Below are 17,594 nucleotides of genomic sequence, written 5' to 3' on the forward strand. Positions count from 1 at the left end.
ACACACACACACACAAAAGTGAGACATGACTGGAGTCATTCATGTGGTTTCAAGTCGACCAGCCCTGATATACAGTAGGTACTACCGCACATGTGGAGGCCCCCAGATTGTGGAGGCCCCTGGGCAGCTGCCCACTTTGCCCACTCCTGAATCCGGCCCTGGCTGGTAGACCGTATCGCAAATATATCCATAGTCGGGCTATATTATCTTTAGATTTGGTAATTGGGGTTAATTACTTCTTCTGACAATAAATTCCGCTCAGCACTGTTTCCAACGGATAACGTATGGCTATCAAGTGTGCAATGTCTTTTCTTTAACTAAGTGCAGTAATATTTATAAGCCCCTCAACTGTTTAACTTGGTTACTGCAGTTGAAAATTAAATTATTAGAAAATATACATGCATCAGAAAATCACATTACTGTGGTATGGATTACGAGTTTATTTACTAAAGCTTCATTACCTTTCGAATATTCTTCAAGTGACAAGATAATCTGGTGTTGGCTTTATGTTCCGTGTAACTTTCTTCCTGAATGTGTCTTTCATCACTTTAGATAATTATCATTTCGATGAGAATTTCAGGATCGTACCCCATAAAATACCTCATTTTCTTTCAAGTTTGTGCTCGTTTTCTATAGCTGGTCTCGCCATCTATTGGCCGAGAAGGAAAATAAACCAAGCAAGTTCCTGACGTCACTCAGTTTGATGAGAGGCTGTGGCGCGGCAAGGTGTAGCGAAGCTTTGTGTGTAGATAATTGTAATCTGAAGAATTTTTGTGAGTGGGATAGGGCCCCAGCGGAGTGTTGAACTGGCGAGGACGCCGGAGCGGACACCTAGACACTGGTGAAGGTGAGTAAAAGAGGACGTGGTAGTATTGGAGGGCGCGGCTAACAGCACCACCACCCGCGCTCAACCTTATCATCCCAACAGTACTGGACGACGGCAAGCGGTTTTATTATTTATAATTTACATTGACACCAATATCCGCGGCTTTCTGTAATGTTATTCGTAGAGAATGAAATAGTTTGAACTTATATTTAGGAGCGAAAATAATGTTTTATAAGTGTGTAGTCCCTGAGTAATGTAAATAAACATTAGCGGTGAGCGTGTTGACTAAGTGTCACAATTGATCTTGAAGAAATGCAGTAATCAATTACATCACTGTTGCTCTCGTCACGTGCATTAATTGGCACGAGTCAATCACATTACCATCCATGATCTTAATGAAACTGACAAATCGTCTTATCACGGCAATCGTTATTAATGACGTTCATTATCACCACCCACTGCAAACACTACGGTACTATCGCCACTCGCAATGAACTGAAGTCACTCACAGCAGCTATGTAACTACTCACTAATTCCGTTCATCAAATGTTTCAGCCATTCGTAACCAGTCATGAGTATTTTTACTTAACATTATCTGGCATTGTTCACCGGGACCTGCCTTTATCCTCTCCACCACCACCCATAACACGATTCATCTCCACTACAGTGTCTGATAGTCACCATTGTTTTGGGACCAGTACCATTACTACTCAGAACATCACCACAGTCTCGCGGGTCACCACTCACTTAGGACCACTATCACCTGTTATCACTGTCACCATTATCTAGCCGCTGGCACAAATAGCCTAACGACCATTATCGCCTTTACCATGATTTGCCGCCTTCCATATCTGACAGCAGTGTAAAGAATTGCATGTTTTTTTTTATGTTCACACGTCACTCACCATGACTATAACTATCACCATCCATCATGACCAACCACTATCACCACCCATCATGATCAACCACTATCACTACCCACCATGACCAACCACTATTGCTGCCATTATCACCACTCCCTAGGACCACCACCTGACCAGAATCACCACTCATGGGACATCCACCAGACCCACTATAATTGCCACTATCACCATTCACCATAACAATCACTATCATCACCCCCTGGATCACTACTAGACTATTATCACCATTGACTGTAACCATAACCGCCCACCATTATCACGACCCCTAGGACCACCACGTTCACCATTCACCACGAAGCCCACCAAAACCACTATCACCACCTACCACGACAAACCACTATCACCTCTTACCATGAAAACCACTCTCACCCCCTACCAGGACCACCGCTGACAACACCCTTCAGAACCACCATGTGTATAACTATCACCTTTTACCATGACTACCACTATCACCACTTTCCATTACCATCAATATCACCACCTCCCATTACCATCACTACCACCACCTCCCATTACCACCACTATCACCACCACTATCACCACCTACCATTACCACCACTATCACCACTTTCCATTACCATCAATATCACCACCTTCCATTACCATCACTACCACCACCTCCCATTACCACCACTATCACCACCTACCATTACCACCACTATCACCACCTACCATTACCACCACTATCACCACCTACCACTACAACCATTTACCAGTGCCACCATTTACCATTACTAGTTTCACCATTCATTAAATGCTCTTTCACCACCTACTATATATTGCACAGCCCAGCATGGTCCTTACAGTCAGCTATCATTATGACAGTCACTCAGTCTGTCACCCATGTTTAATACTTCCAGCACTATCAGGATTACTTACACTATAAACCTTATCATTTCACCATCCACTGTAAACATTACCACTGTTAGTTATGTTTGGGATATCAGATTTTTCATCACGTATTAATTAGTCAGAGGTGGTCGCGCTAAGGTAGGTTGTGGTGGTAGAAGAAGGGTGGTGTTGGTGTCCTTGATGGAGGATGATTATGTCGACGCTGTCAATGGCCACGGTGAGTGGTGAAGGTGGTTTTGGTGGGTGTTGGTGTTTGTGGTGGGTGTTGGTGTTTGTGGTGGGTGTTACTGTTTGTGGTGGGTGTTAGTGTTTGGAATTTGAACAGTATGATGAGTACTGATAAAGTTCAGATAGATGGTGGTGTCAGTAGTGGGTGGTAATAATGTTCGTGTCAAGTGGTAATAGTGGCCATGGTGGGTGATAGTGTCTATAGTAGGTGGTGGTAAGTTTTCATGGTGGGTGGTGATAATATCCATCCCAGTACCGGTAGGTACTTAGAAGCTTCCAGTGAGAAACGTATGGTTGTAAATATCATGTAGGATCATATTACAAACAGGCTGATGGTACTGGGCACAGGGATTTAATGGTTGTCCTATAAAAGTCCCGTGCAATCACATAAACACGATGCCATTGCAGAATGAAGGAATGAGAAGACTAAAGTACAATGCCATTGCCTGCACCCTTTTATTCACTCGATTTCCATAAATGGGAATATTGCACAGTGAATATAAATTGTTTTGTTGATACACTGATTTAGGTTGACAAAGTGGTGGCTTGTGTTGTTGACACCTTAGTTAATCTTGAGTAAGAGGTGGCTTGTGATGTTAACCCTTTCTTCTGTTGACTTAGTGGCGTCTTGTTTTGCTGACCTCCTTTGTGAACTGTTGAATGGTGTACCCTGGTTGAAGTGTAAGTTACCACTCGGCGTATGTATATGCACTCGAAAGCTATTTGTAGTCTGATTAATCAAATATTAAAAAAATTGCAATTTATGATACTGTAGTTGTTTCAACTTTGAATTCTGTCCCCTGTCCTTGTGCAATACCGGAATTTATATACTGTACTGTATAACCAAAATACTGTGTATGTGTATACTGTACAACATACTGTATATGTATGTGTATACTGAACTGTACAATATGGTATATACAAGTACAGTATATACACCAGGTACCGTATACTGAGTAGCAAGCCCGAAGGAAAACCAGGAGGCCCAGTACGTACATGAAGGAACCTGAGCCGCGAATATCATGTCCTGTTGGGACCAGAGACTTGTTGAGACGGGTACCAAGGCCCTGAAGTTCCTGAATGAGCTGGGTTCCCGGCTTATTAAAACCAATAGAGGCTCGAGAGCATTGAGCTTCTTGTTTCAGCATCTCTACATAGCGATCTAGAGAGGGAATGCTTGTTTCATTCTTGCATCTCGTTCCTCACCTTGAGGGAGTCTTTGAAATGTGATGTGAGCATGTATATAAATATGAATAAATGAAAATGTAAAATTAATGAAAATGGAGGGTATGTAGCTACAAGTAGGGTACCACAGGGCAGTGTACTGTACTGGGCCCATTGTTGATCATTTCATAAATGACAGCCCAGAAGTTGCTATACACTCCTCCATACAAATGTTTGTGGACGATGCCAAGTTATCGAGGGGGTGGTTAAAGGAATGGTTGTTAAGATTCAGTGTCATAAAGCATAAGAGGATGCACCTAGGTCGTACCAACAGTAAGGAGGTGTATCACATGTCCCAACGGGATGGAGAAAAAGCATTAACGGAGCCAAATGTGGCCTGACTTATGCTGTCAAACACTTGAACTAAAATTAGCACTGCCTTTAGCTTAATTTCAGTGAACAATGTGAAAAATTAGCTCTTCTGCGCCCATGCACCCTCCCTGTACGCATCGCCGACTCCTAAGATATGTGATACAGGCAAACAAGGTTTAATAAAACACTGTACAGTACATGCTTGTTGAGCTCCTGCATTTTCACTAATATTGTATTAATTGTATTGTTACTTTGAACATACAGTACAGTAATTGAATGCAGTTGCAATTACTGTACTGTACAATAATTTTTTTTTTCAAAATCAAACAATTACTGGGCAATTATTAAACATGAAAAGGTTTATAATTAACTTCTGTCAATTACAATTACAAAATTGTTACCACTTGCTTGGTTACTCTTTGATATCAATTGTCAGTGAATAGGCCTACGGTATTGGTAATACAAATACACTGTACCTGTAACATAGCGACATATCCTGCTCTGTAACATTATTACCTAACATGACTTCTTTCTACAGTGGAACCTTTATTTAATGGGCTATATGAAGAGGAATGTCCATTAATTAGGGTCAGTTAGATGTGAAACCTCCATCTAATGATATACACAGGTATAGAGATGAATGTCTGTTACTGTATATAGAGGATCCGTTAATGTGAAACCCCCACCAAACGGATTATATGGAGAGAGAAATCTGTTATAATTATGCAGGTTTCACTGCAGTGTGTTGTAACTGTCTGTTTAGTTAGCGACATCATCAAGGTTTTAGAGATTTATTATGTTGGGGTCTAATATTGGAAGCTTCATCCGTAACAAGTACAGTACGTAGGTACTGTTCTGTACGACAGTAGAGTAGTGTATATATAATATACAGTACTCTACTTTTCTGGCAAATGTAAGGTTATTGTGAAAATAGAAAACTATCAAGAATGATGTTGCAAGTAGAGGTACATGTACACACACCAAAAAAATCACCTTTACGGTGTTATACAATGTGACACACCGGACCAAAAATTTGGAACAACGCAGGTTTTATATGTATTCCTCATAATTTCTCTGTAACAGCTAAATGTGATGGCCATACGGAATACATCATAGCTATTGATTACACAATGCACCACACAATCAGAAGTACAGTACTGTACCAACCTTAGCAAATGAACATGACCCCTCAGTCAGTGATCGTTGCAAAGGCCGTCAGGCCCAAGGGTAGAGAATTTTTATTTATTTATTCATTTATTTATTGACTATTTATTTACTGTACAGTATACAGTACTGCATTTATTTTCCTGGTTATTAGTCTGAAATCAATACTGTACAGTGATCAGATTTAAAGGACCTTTGCAGCTATCAAGCATGGACTTACCTTATCCCCAATCTGAAAGTTCAGGGAATTTACAATACAGTACAGAACAGTACATGTATTATATTGATATTGCCCATGACAAATTTGATTTTTGCTTGTTTTTTTTCTCCATAGACTCAATATACAGTACTTACAGTATTTAAATATTGGTGTGAGTGAGGGTGTGTTATCATAGGTTCTTGCTTGGGATTGACAGTTGCTTTGCTAGCTCTTGTAATTTTGGAATGTATATGGTCCTGTGCACTGTACATAAGCTACTCGTGCTCTTTCATCTTTGGGTGGGGATGTGTTATTTTGTGTGACCCTTGTTTTTGGCATCACACTTCTTTAAATATCATAATTGGTTATCACTGTAGTGTCAGTGATTCCTTGTGATTATAAATATCAGAATTAAATTTAGTAATGTCAGTATACAGTAGTATATGATGAACTGTTAAGATTATACTGTATATTTCAAATTATTTGATTAACTAAAGAATACAAAATAATTTTTATATACCAAATACAGTAATGCCATTTTTAGTAAATTTATCATTTACAGTATGTTATAAAATTGAAAGACAAATATGACAGTGAAATAACAACCAATCAACTTGAACAAATTGTGTTGCTTGTTGAATATGCCAAAAGTGGTTGAATCTTAGTTGATAGTTCAGTTGTTGCTAAATGTACAGTACAGTATTTCTGTTGGGTTTGATTGGAATCATTTACTGGTAGTTCTGCCAACCCATTTTTACTATATTAGAAAAAATCCTGTGAATATAAATTTATTGTGAATTCGACCATATTACTTTTTTCATGTACTGTACTGTGCTACTGTATACAATGCTGTATTTTTATGGGATCTTTACATCTTCAATGCCACATTAGTTAATTTGCTTGACTGATATTACCCACCTTTTCAAGTTTAACAATGTACTTGTCTAAATAGCTAGTACAGTGCCTTATCATCTCTAACTTTTTGTTCACTTTTAAGTGTTTTTTTATGTAAATAACATAATCATCTCCATGTCTTTTTTTTTGTAGTGTTGTAAAAATAAAGGGCAGGCACATAATAACACCCAGTATTATTCACACATTTCACCTACGGTAATAACTTGAATGGCATTCTGGTTGTGGATAAATATTAAATTGTAAGACATAATGAACAAATTTCTTTATTGATGTATTTAATGAAAGTGGAAGAGATAACAATGATGTAGGGAACTAAAGTAGACCAACTACGGGTGGCAGGGTAAAAAGAAATATATTTGAAAATAAGGTTTAAACTAGAACTACTGTACCATAAAAAATTTCTGTGGTTCAAGTCTTTCTGAGAAACACATAATCATTATATTGTTTCTGTTTTAATCATCTGAATCACTTCCTTTTTGTTAAATCTTGAACAAAACCTTTATAACCTAGAGGAAAATTGATGGGAAAAATAGCTACTGTACTTAGGTAGGTGGATGTGAGAAATGAGCATGACCTTTGATACCTATAAGAGGTTTGGGTATTTTATTATTCGCGCACACTACTTAAAAGACACGCGTGCACACCTACAGTACACAATGATCGACACAAATTAAGCCTGTAGGACATGTAGGTAGAAAGATTTATAGGTTGACTGTAATTCAGAATGGATAGTCAGGAAAAAATCTGAAGCTTAAATTTCCCACATCACCATCGCCTCCTTCCATAGATTACCCTTAGATCTAGTTCCTCCCGGCTTCACCATCACACACCATATTGCAGATGCTTTGATATTGTCCATCCTTACTTTGTGCCTTCTGTGTCACCCGTGTGTTGTTGATTTTAATACAGATAAAGTTTACCTGTAGTGTTATTATTATGAGGAAGTAGAACGTTATGTTGCACAGCAGCCAGCTAGGTAGAGGATTATGTCGACAAACCTGATATATGCGCAGTAAAGGAACGTTGGAGGTAAAGTTAGTGCAGAATTAATTGAATTCACTCTTATTTCTTATTGAAGAGAAATGAACCGGATAACCTCTATGAAAGATACTCGTGTTTGTGTACTCTAGGTTAGACTCACATTTTGTAATGCATTCGGTGGGATTGGATTGACAAGCTTTACTTTATTCTAAAAATAAATACGATATAATTATTTTAAAGGGTTTTTTCTTCTCCAGCCAACTCCATGGTAAGCTTCAAGGATTTTCCCCTCCCCACCTCTCAAGCCCCCTACCCTCCCTTTCCCCCAAGCCCCCTCCACCCTCCTTTCCACACGATCTCTTCCACCACCGGGTTCACCTTATACCGTGATATCTGGCCTCTCTGGATATGAATTTTACTTCTGTCCTCATACTGGTAGTTCCGATTTTTGACGCAGTGAAACTGTGTGCAAGACGTCATCGCGACCTCTGTTCAAGGCTTCCACAACATATTTAGAGATAAAAGGGTGGAAGAATGGGAAGTGGTGGGAGCAAGTTTATGGACGAGGACAGTGCTGAGGGCTGTGTTTATCTTATATACTGTATTGATGAACAGAGGGAGCAGGTGAATCATTGTGGAAATGTGTAATGTAAGAATTTATTTAATAGGGGAGTGTTTGTTGTATGAATATAGACGGGGGAATGATTTAGATAAAAAGCGTGTAGGGAAGTCAGGAGCGAGACTGTGGGGTTATTATTGTACTGTACATCGTGAAAAAGCCCCATTAACTTTGTGTGTTGTATGTTGAGATATATACTGTACAGTAGATAATAGAGGAAAACATCGCTCTGGTAAATTAATATGCGAAAAAATTCTTCCTTTGCATCTCTCTCTCTCTTATGCTGTACATGTATAAAGGGTAAATGTAGGGAAGTGGAATACTATTGTAATACTTTTTTTTTCGATTTGGGAGTCTGAGGTGATGCATCAAAATCCTTCTCCCATCTCAGGAGTTATTTGGATTTAGGCCTAGTTTTGTTGGTGTGTTAGGTGTACTCGCTCATTGGTCAACCTGCCTCCTACCCATCCTCCCCATAAATGTTTCTCGTTTCTTGTGGAGATTGTTCTTTATCAATTTCAATTTCAATTGTTTATTCCTTGATAGAGGAAGCGGGATCCTAGTGCTGTCACTAGGTACCCCTGTACAATGACACCAGAAGCATCTGGCAAGTGTGACAAGTATATACAGTATAAATATTATAAAGGGGCTTAATAAAGCCTAAGGAAGGAAGGAAGGATATTCCTTTAACACATAATCAATATTATTAACAAAATATCTGGCCAGTATAGGGAGGATCATTGTGTCTCCGTCAGGGGGTCGTGGAGTGGTGGTCCAGCAGGCGTCACGGAAGCGTTGTGTGTGGGGACATCTTAGGAGGTAGTGGATAAGGGTGCTGCTGTCGGGTCTTCTGCATAATGCACTGTTCTTTATCTGCAGTTTCTTTCCTCACTGCCAATCTCGTAGTCCCCCTCATCCACACCAAGAATACCCTCGATTTTTCCTAGATTACTTAATACTGGCAGTCCTCCACCCATCTAGTTTAGCCCCCCTTCCCCCGTAACAGCCTTGGTGTGCAGTATTTTGGAAACCTTGTCAGGAGGGACGAGTTGTGTTTAATTTGATCCCCATTGGGATTTTCATGAGCGTCTATGGCTTAAGTTGGCGACGCGGCGGCTTGTGCCAGGCTTGATGAGAGTATTGATCACCAGACCTGAGCTAGACGCGTAGCAAAAGTGTGGTGGAGGCAAAGCCCCTACTGGCGCTTTGCTCACTGAGATAGGATTCGATCAGGCGTTTCTCGTGGGGTGCATTGCCTCGCCGTGGCCGATTTCTATGATTTATGAAATCTTGGCGAATATAGGCGCCACTTTGTCTATATGTTTGTTCCTGGCCTGGTTTGTAAGCTCTTAACCACTGAAGGAATTTGTGAAACTTTACATAAATGTACAAATACGACGATATGTAGCGTTTAACTCTGCAAAATGCATCGTGAAATTAGTCAATACATCACGTTCAGTTTACACTTAAGGAAAATGTCTGTCTACTTTCCGACCTCTTTTTTATCATTTAGTACAGATAGTTCAGTTGCTCATATATCCTATCCTTCCCTGATGATTAGCCCCTTGCGGTAGTCGTCACGCCAACACAAGAATATTATCTGGTGTGTGGTCTTTGGTGTCTTGGTGTGGCAGGCAGCCTCCTCCCTCCCTTGATCTTGATGCGCCTCTAACCCGCTGGGAAATTAGATTTTAAATTTTCCTGCGTCATTTTTTTCCCCGGCGCCCTTCTTTAATTTGTTATTTCCCATTCCTCGGTGTTTTGGGTTCTAAAATCGAATTTCTTATTTAGCTGCTTTCTATTTTTAGTATTTTGTTAATAAAACTAGGACGTAATTTTTCCTTTCATCACCAGCTAAGTAATTTTGGCAGTACCGTCATATATTAGGTAATGAGAAATATTAAAATTCTCGACTTTTCAAAATGTTCGTAATAGGGAAAATCCTTACTCTTATAACGTTATGTAGAAATACATTACATATGCCGGTACCAGATGTTTTTCCTAAATTAACATGTCTGTTAGATACACGTAAGAATTTAGTCATTTATATGTTATGTGATTCCAATAATACTTGAAGCTAAGCAAGCTCCCATGTTAACAGACCAGGAAACTTGCTCCTCAGTCACTTGGAAGTCACATTTAGTTCACAAATAAAATCTCCAGGCAATCCACACGTGGTGAGGTCAAGCTGTGAGCTGCCTCCTTGGCCCTGCGGCGTCCTGGAATGCTAGGAGTCATTCTCATCATGGCTTCGTCTCACTGAAAAAAAAAACAAAAATAGCTTTTAGGAGGCCAATGGACATATTTAATTAGGTGTTTAGGTTCGCTCGACCATGAAACTCAATGAAGAGATGCGCCTGTGATGCCAACACTAATACCCCCAGATGATGGCTACCCCACTAATAGTTTTGGTTATTTGGCGAGAGGAAGCATCCCCGGTACTGTACCAATGTATAACTGGACCTGACTAGCTATTGTTAGTTCCACCTCTGTGCTATTTTTATTGAACACGACACACGTTGTTTGACAAACGCCATTAAGACTGGTATTAAGGTACGTTGCGGGCAGATCTCAGGTGTACTGAAGTGACTATTTCTGCTGTCATTACAAAATCAGAATTCTGTTAAAATGTTAACCATGTACAGTACCTGTATTACTATTATCATCTATAACTTCTAGCTCAATACTATTCACGGTGTATTATTAACAAGAAAAATACATACATTATTTATTTTTATGAGGTTAGATCATTAGCTTTACATTTTAAGTTTGTTGATGTCACGTTGTTGACATTTTAACAACGTATCCGGTCACTGTGTTTACGTGCGAGATATGGGCGTTCATTTGTTTGTCTTATACTGTCTTCACCACCCCCCCATTTTTTTTCTTCCTTCACCTCATCCTCCTCCTTATTCTTCTTTCCTCACACAAACGATTCTTTAAATCCTTTCTTGCTCCAACAATTTTCAGACACCTACTTGTTATGAGAAATAAAGATTATATGTAGCTAAAACAACAACAACAACGGCGGCTGTCTGTATAGGGCTATCGTCCGGTCGAGTCGATAAACATGTTCCTGTATTGGTGAAACGAACAAGTAAACAGTATCATGTGGGCGAGGAAGATGAAGGTCATATTGAGCTACAGTGAATCACCGTGGTTGTGACCAGAATCGCTGTTTTGGCTGGTTATTTAGTTTACTTTTTTGTGGGGTGGGGTGGGTGGGGTGGGTGGGTGGGGTGGGTGGGGGACAAACGGTACTTTATAAGGTATATTTCCCAGTGGTGTTCATACGGTAAACCATTTTCACGAAGCTACTGAAGTGTCATGTTTTTTTTCTTCTTTAAGTGGGTAAACAAATTTGTAACATACTCAGTGTTTGTGTTTCATTATTATTGAATGGGATAAATAAAGGCTTGAGTATATTGGATGGACACAAACATTTTTTTTCCCACAATGTAAAAAAAAAAAAAATCGCTGAATCAGTTTGTTTATCGTCAGACAGGATTGGTATACGTGAGTTATTTGTTGTATTTTATTCTTATTTTTTTTTGCTATGCGGCCGTCCATTAATTTAGTGTTCAGTTTTACGGGTGGAATTATTATTGACGTGGTAGTGTAAATTTTAAGTGCTCTCTCTCTCTCTCTCTCTCTCTCTCTCTCTCTCTCTCGTCCTCCTTTTTTTCTTTTCTCTCCCTCATTTTCCCTTTCATCTCCTCCTCCCCCTCCTCTCATCCTTCTCCACCTCGTTCTCTTCTCCCTCCTATTCCTTGCTGCAGTTGCCTCTCGTATTCCTGGCAAGTTTCCAGCTTTAAATTGCTGCTGTGCCGATATTTGGGAAACACACACACACACACACACACACACACACACACACACTCTCTCTCATATATATAGTATATATATATATATATATATATATATATATATATATATATATATATATATATATATATATATATATATATCAGTGTCTTTACTTCTTTGACTCGTGTGTGTGTGTGTGTGTGTGTGTGTGTGTGTGTGTGTGTGTGTGACTTCCTCTCATTCATGCCATCCAAAGCGTCCAGCCACCACGTCCCACCCCTCTGTGTCGTGTTTGTATGGCCCACCTCCTTTTCCCCTCCCTCCCTCCCTCCCTTGTTTGTATCCCTTCCCTCCTTTCCTGTGTCCCTTCCCTCCCTCCTTCCTTGCCTGTGTCCCTTCCCTTCCTCCCTCCTTGCTTGCTTCCTCTCCCTCCCTCCCCCTTGCCTGCGCCCCTTCCCTCCCTTGCCTGCGCCCCTTCCCTCCCTTTCCTGTGTCCCTTCCCTCCCTCCCTGGGTAGTAGTGTGAGGTTTAAGGCACGTATTCTCCTCCTCCTCTTACCAAACGTTCTTCCCCTTCTTCCATCTTTCTACTTTATCTTTTACTCTCGCCAAGTGTGTACCGTGTTAACGCTCTCCATACTCTGTGTCCCCCTCCTGCCTCTGTTCTCACGCTATTAGGGATATGCCTCTCGTGACCCAGGGGTATGTGGGTGTTATGACTCTGGTGTAGGGTGCAGTGTAAACACCTCGTCTCGCAGGGACCTCCACCACACCGTTATTTAGGCTCTCAAATAGATTTCAAGTAGAAGTCGGAGGGACCTGGGGACTGAGGAGGAAGGAAGCGAGTAAGTACAGTAGCCCGTAGCCCCCAAACTCCAAGGTGTAGAGAAGCCTTTGTAGACGCAGTTGAAGTGACTAACCCTTAATAAATCCCATGTTTTTCTTTATTAAGTCTGTGAGAAGTAAACATTAGGTAGGACTCACTGGTAAACATCGTCCATATCTGATTGAAGGTTTTAATTGAGTCGTTGAGAGTTTAGAACTTTGCATTATTTATCGTTTTCATTAAATGTTTCTCATCCCTGTAGCTAGTCACGGTCAGGGCCGCCCTAAGAGGATGCGGGGCCCAGGAGAAGTAAGTTCCTGAGAGGTACCCCTTTATAAGACGATACTTGTTTTTATGTAACATGGCGATAATGTTAGTTTTTGGTAAACTATAACAAAATGTGGGAAGTACTACAGTTTTTTCCCATAGTTTCATACATATTCGTAATGGCTAAGTCAGATTGTTAATGTACTTTAACATTGGTAAGTTGTCATGAAATACTCCACAAGGGTGTATATTATTTTTTCTTCTTTAAACTTTTCACAATAAAGATGCATAACACAAAGGAATATATTTATGTTATCCTAATTATACAAATTATATTCACTGTGGGCTGGAGTGACGATTCTTCAGGTGGAGCAGGCTGGGGTAACAATTCTTCAGGTGGGATATCCCGGGGTGACGATTCTTCAGGTGATCCCACAACTGCTTATTTTATAGACACTCACTTCCTCGCCGCCTCTGCACCAAACTCTGCCATCAAATCGTGAGAAGTTGTCGATTCTTTTTTTATGGAAACCAGAGCCAACCCACTCAGCCTGTCTCGAGACCTGTTGGTACTCGTCGCGAGATACTGTAGTTATTTTCATTGATCTGTTTAGAAGAAAATCGCTCCCCTGATGCCACAGTGACTGGAATTGTCAGTAAAATGTTGAATGCTGTTTCTGCCTTTAAAAGATGTAAGAATCTGGATGTTTACGAGTACAGTTTTGTTTCTTGGGATGTAAGTTCTTGAAGTAGACGAAGCTCCGGAACCACCAGTAACCTCAAAGTCTGGTTGGGTTAGGTTTTCTTGGTCACGTTTTGTGGCTCATCTTCACTTGTAGATGAAGCTTGTCGATTTTTCTTCACTCATCCGTTTTTTAATTAAGGTTCAGTCTCCAGGAGGTAAATCCAGTGTTCTGTGATTCTGTAGACACTTGATCATTCCTCCCATCTAACTGCTGTATGTTTGTCTGTCTTTGCTCGCCATGGTATGATAAAAGACGTAGACTGTGTACAATAGAAAAAGTATATCCACGGAATACAAAACAATCACGTAACTGGAGGAATCAAGGTTTGGACTACAGGTGTCAAGTAAAGTGTCAATTGATACTAAGAATGACCTCATTGTGTTGTGCGTGGGTAGTGAGGTGAGGTCAGAGAGATTAACCCCCAGGTGAGCGCAGGACTAGACCCGACAACAGGAAGCGCAGGTCACTCCTCCAGGTGTTGGGTGAAGTTGATCCCGACTCCTGGAGGACCCCAGGCGCTGTCCCTGGGGCGTGGTGCGGTCGGGGGCCCCGGTTCACCATACACTGGAGACGGGCCTGATCACAGTCGTACATGGCTCGGGCACACACACAATGTGTGTTTGGACTAAATTATTATCTATTTCCTTAATCAGGTAGAGGAAGAGAGCCGCCAAAATACACATTGATAGACCAGTTTTAATAAAATAGTTGCTTCTAATTGACTAATATAATTGTATTCGTAATCCTTGGGTGCAGTTGGTGTCATTGGCCACATGACTTTGTTTAGGTAGGTCAGGGGAGGCAGCAGGTACACTCAGGTAGGCAGGAATCAGCTGTGAATTAGTCATGTTTTGTTACCGAGGTGAAGTGTGAGGGGTTTGTTGTCTTGTATTTTAGTTGTCTATTAGATGTAAACTGATACAACTACAAACTTATTGATGTATACTTATAAACCACAAACAAGCACACATATGTACAAACTCACATATACTGTCACCACACCCCTCAGTACCTCACTTGGGGAGGGAGAGGGTGGGGGGGTTCTCCTCAGTACTGACACTCAGTTGCTCCACTCCACCACCACCCAACCCCCACGTGTTGGCAGTAATGGATCTAGCCTGCGGCTAGATCCATTACTGCCCCCCCCCCCCAAAAAAAAACTCTCTCTCTCTCTGCACATGTTAGGACAGTTAGGTGATAGCAATTTACATAACCCCTCCGTATTATACTATTAAGGGCGGTAGTAATAATAATCATCCATTTACTCGGCAGTGAAGGGGGGTCAAAAGAGGGAGTGGTGCAAGACAAGCGTGGGAAACTGTCCACACACTTGTACATATCCGGTAAGGAGGGGTCTTGTCACCTAGTGTAAGACGTTTGGCCCACGGTGGTTAGGACCCACCTAACCTAACCTAACCAACCACATGTAAGAGTTGGAACAAACACTTGTGCATGGAGTCTCCTTCAGTACACTGTTAATGCTCTCGGGCCCCGCGTGTGACTGCCATCATTGTTATCGTAATAATACAATGTGGTTAATTTATAAGTTACGGTTAGTCATATATTAATTTGTATTCCTGTGTTCATTATTTTTGTGACTTAGCGGAGCTGTGAATGTGGTTATATCGGCCGCTTCACCACAGTAGCTACTTGTTTATAACCCCCTAGCTAACGCAGGGACTGACGAACGGAAGGAGCGCATGCCTTCTTAAGTTCCCCTACCGGGACGGTGGGGAACAAAAGGTATTGTCCTCTTTACTGGCGCCGTGATCGTTATTGTTACGTATTGAGCGGTGGCGCCCAGAGCGGCTCCTCGTAAAGTAGGAAATGGTGGACGGCGTGTGAGGCTCCTGGCGGAAGTGGTACACGTCCACCAACACAGGAAGACGTTGGTTTACTAGACAAGGCGAGAAAGGCAGAGTCTGTGACCCTCGACTCTCTTGTGTGTTGGCCTGGTGTAGTTCCCTCCCACTGTTTGTTTATGGTCTCCACCACCCAGTATGGACGGCTACCGAGTCGTTTTACCCGTCTTAACTTACTATAGCTCTTACTCCGGGTGAACTGTAAGATCTTAACCCCAATACTGTACTTTAGTAGTCCTGACCAATACTTTTAGACTACACTACTACCAAGTAACTCCTTATAAGTTCTTAGCCCCTCACTACGGGGGCGCCAGTTTCAATAGTTTACTGGGCTACTCCAAACGATTTTATTCTGCTCGGAGGAGACTCCTGTACACGGGGGTCAAGTACGGGCGAACATTTCCTAGTGATCATGTTTCTGTAGAGTTTAAGATAGATAAGTCAGTAGCTTGTTAAATGTATCCATACTATTAAATGTACCGAGAAGTCATAAGGCAAATGTCCTGCTATGTCAATAAGTTGCAGTGAAGTGAAACATGTAGCTTACTGAGCCACTGTAGCAATACCTCCGTTACTATTATCTAACGTTCGTATCTGTAAACAACAACAACAACCATATTACACGTATTCCCTTCAATGTAATGGTAAAAAGCTAGACTACGGCCAATTGCGTTTACGAAGGCCAGCTGCATAAACACTGGGTCGTAAAGCAGCCAGTGACACAACACAGTGATTTAGGCAACGCTCGTCATTCACCTCTGGCCAACGATGCCATCAGACAAAGCTTACGGGATGTGCTCTTAATATCAGTCAGTCAGTTCTTATTATGTTTACATGTTCCCAAGTTGATAGTTGATTAACGCATACTTCTCGTTTCACTTCCTTATAGAAATTAAGTGGGTTAAATCGCTCGACAAATTAAACCTTCCGTGAGTGATTAATGGCCGCAAATTCCCGATTAAACCCGGACAAAAATGTTATCAGAATTAATAATAAATTTCAGCTCATTAATGTAATAGGGATGTAACTCTGGGGCTAAATCCTTCCTTGGTGTGTGAACTTTACCCGAAAATATGAGAATTTATTATTTTGAAGTTACAGCAAAAAAACTTACTGTATTGTGATCTTTTTTTTGTATCAGTAGAGTCTAAAAAAGTCGTGTGTGTGTGTGTGTGTGTGTGTGTGTGTGTGTGTGTGTGTGTGTGTGTGTGCGCGTTTCTCTCGTTCTTTCAGCTCAGTTGGTGTCACTCATTCTTAACAATCAATCACACTCATTATAATGTATTTTCAGTTAGGTTAAGTTCGCTTCGGTTCGGTTAGGTCAGGTTAAGTTCGGTTCGGTTCGGTTAGGTTAGCTTAGGTGAGAGTACAGGACCGGACACACACACACACACACACACACACACACACACACAGGCCAGTTAGGTTAGGTTAGAGTACAGTACCGGACTCACACAGGCCAGGTAGGTTAGGTTAGGTTAGAGTACAGTACAGTACCGGAAACACACACACACACACACAGAGGCCAGGTAGGTTAGGTTAGGTTAGGTTAGAGTACAGTACCGGAAACACACACACACAGAGGCCAGGAAAAGGTCCCGCGGTGGTACGAGAACTCGGCTACACAGAGCAACAATTATATCCTCGACTGTAAACAAACTGGTGTCTTTTGTCATCAGTGTTCTTTTCCAGATTAAAGTGGCAGTGTTGCTTGTGACTACGGCTCTGAAAACACGAGTGGTTGTTTAGTATTTTGTGTGTGTGTGTGTGTGTCTGTATGTGTGTGTGTCCCCGTTTGTGTGTCTGTGTGGAGTAATCCGGGTGGCTGTGTCCTGGATGAAGTT

At 41.2% G+C, this 17,594-nt stretch overlaps 1 protein-coding gene across 4 annotated transcripts in view; it reads left to right on the forward strand.

Moving 5' to 3' along the window:
• The first annotated feature begins 688 nt into the window (after positions 1 to 688).
• The window catches only part of LOC121878135 (beta-arrestin-1-like), a 120,405-nt gene continuing 103,499 nt past the window's right edge, over positions 689 to 17,594 (forward strand). For all 4 annotated transcript variants that reach the window (XM_042384144.1, XM_042384147.1, XM_042384143.1 and 1 more), the window contains exon 1: positions 689 to 847. The gene's annotated coding sequence lies outside the window, so the exon portion shown is untranslated. The remainder of the gene's footprint in view (positions 848 to 17,594) is intronic.

The sequence above is a fragment of the Homarus americanus genome, unplaced genomic scaffold, assembly GCF_018991925.1.
Source record: "Homarus americanus isolate GMGI-L3 unplaced genomic scaffold, GMGI_Hamer_2.0 scaffold45562, whole genome shotgun sequence".
Classification (NCBI taxonomy): Eukaryota; Metazoa; Arthropoda; class Malacostraca; order Decapoda; family Nephropidae; genus Homarus; species Homarus americanus.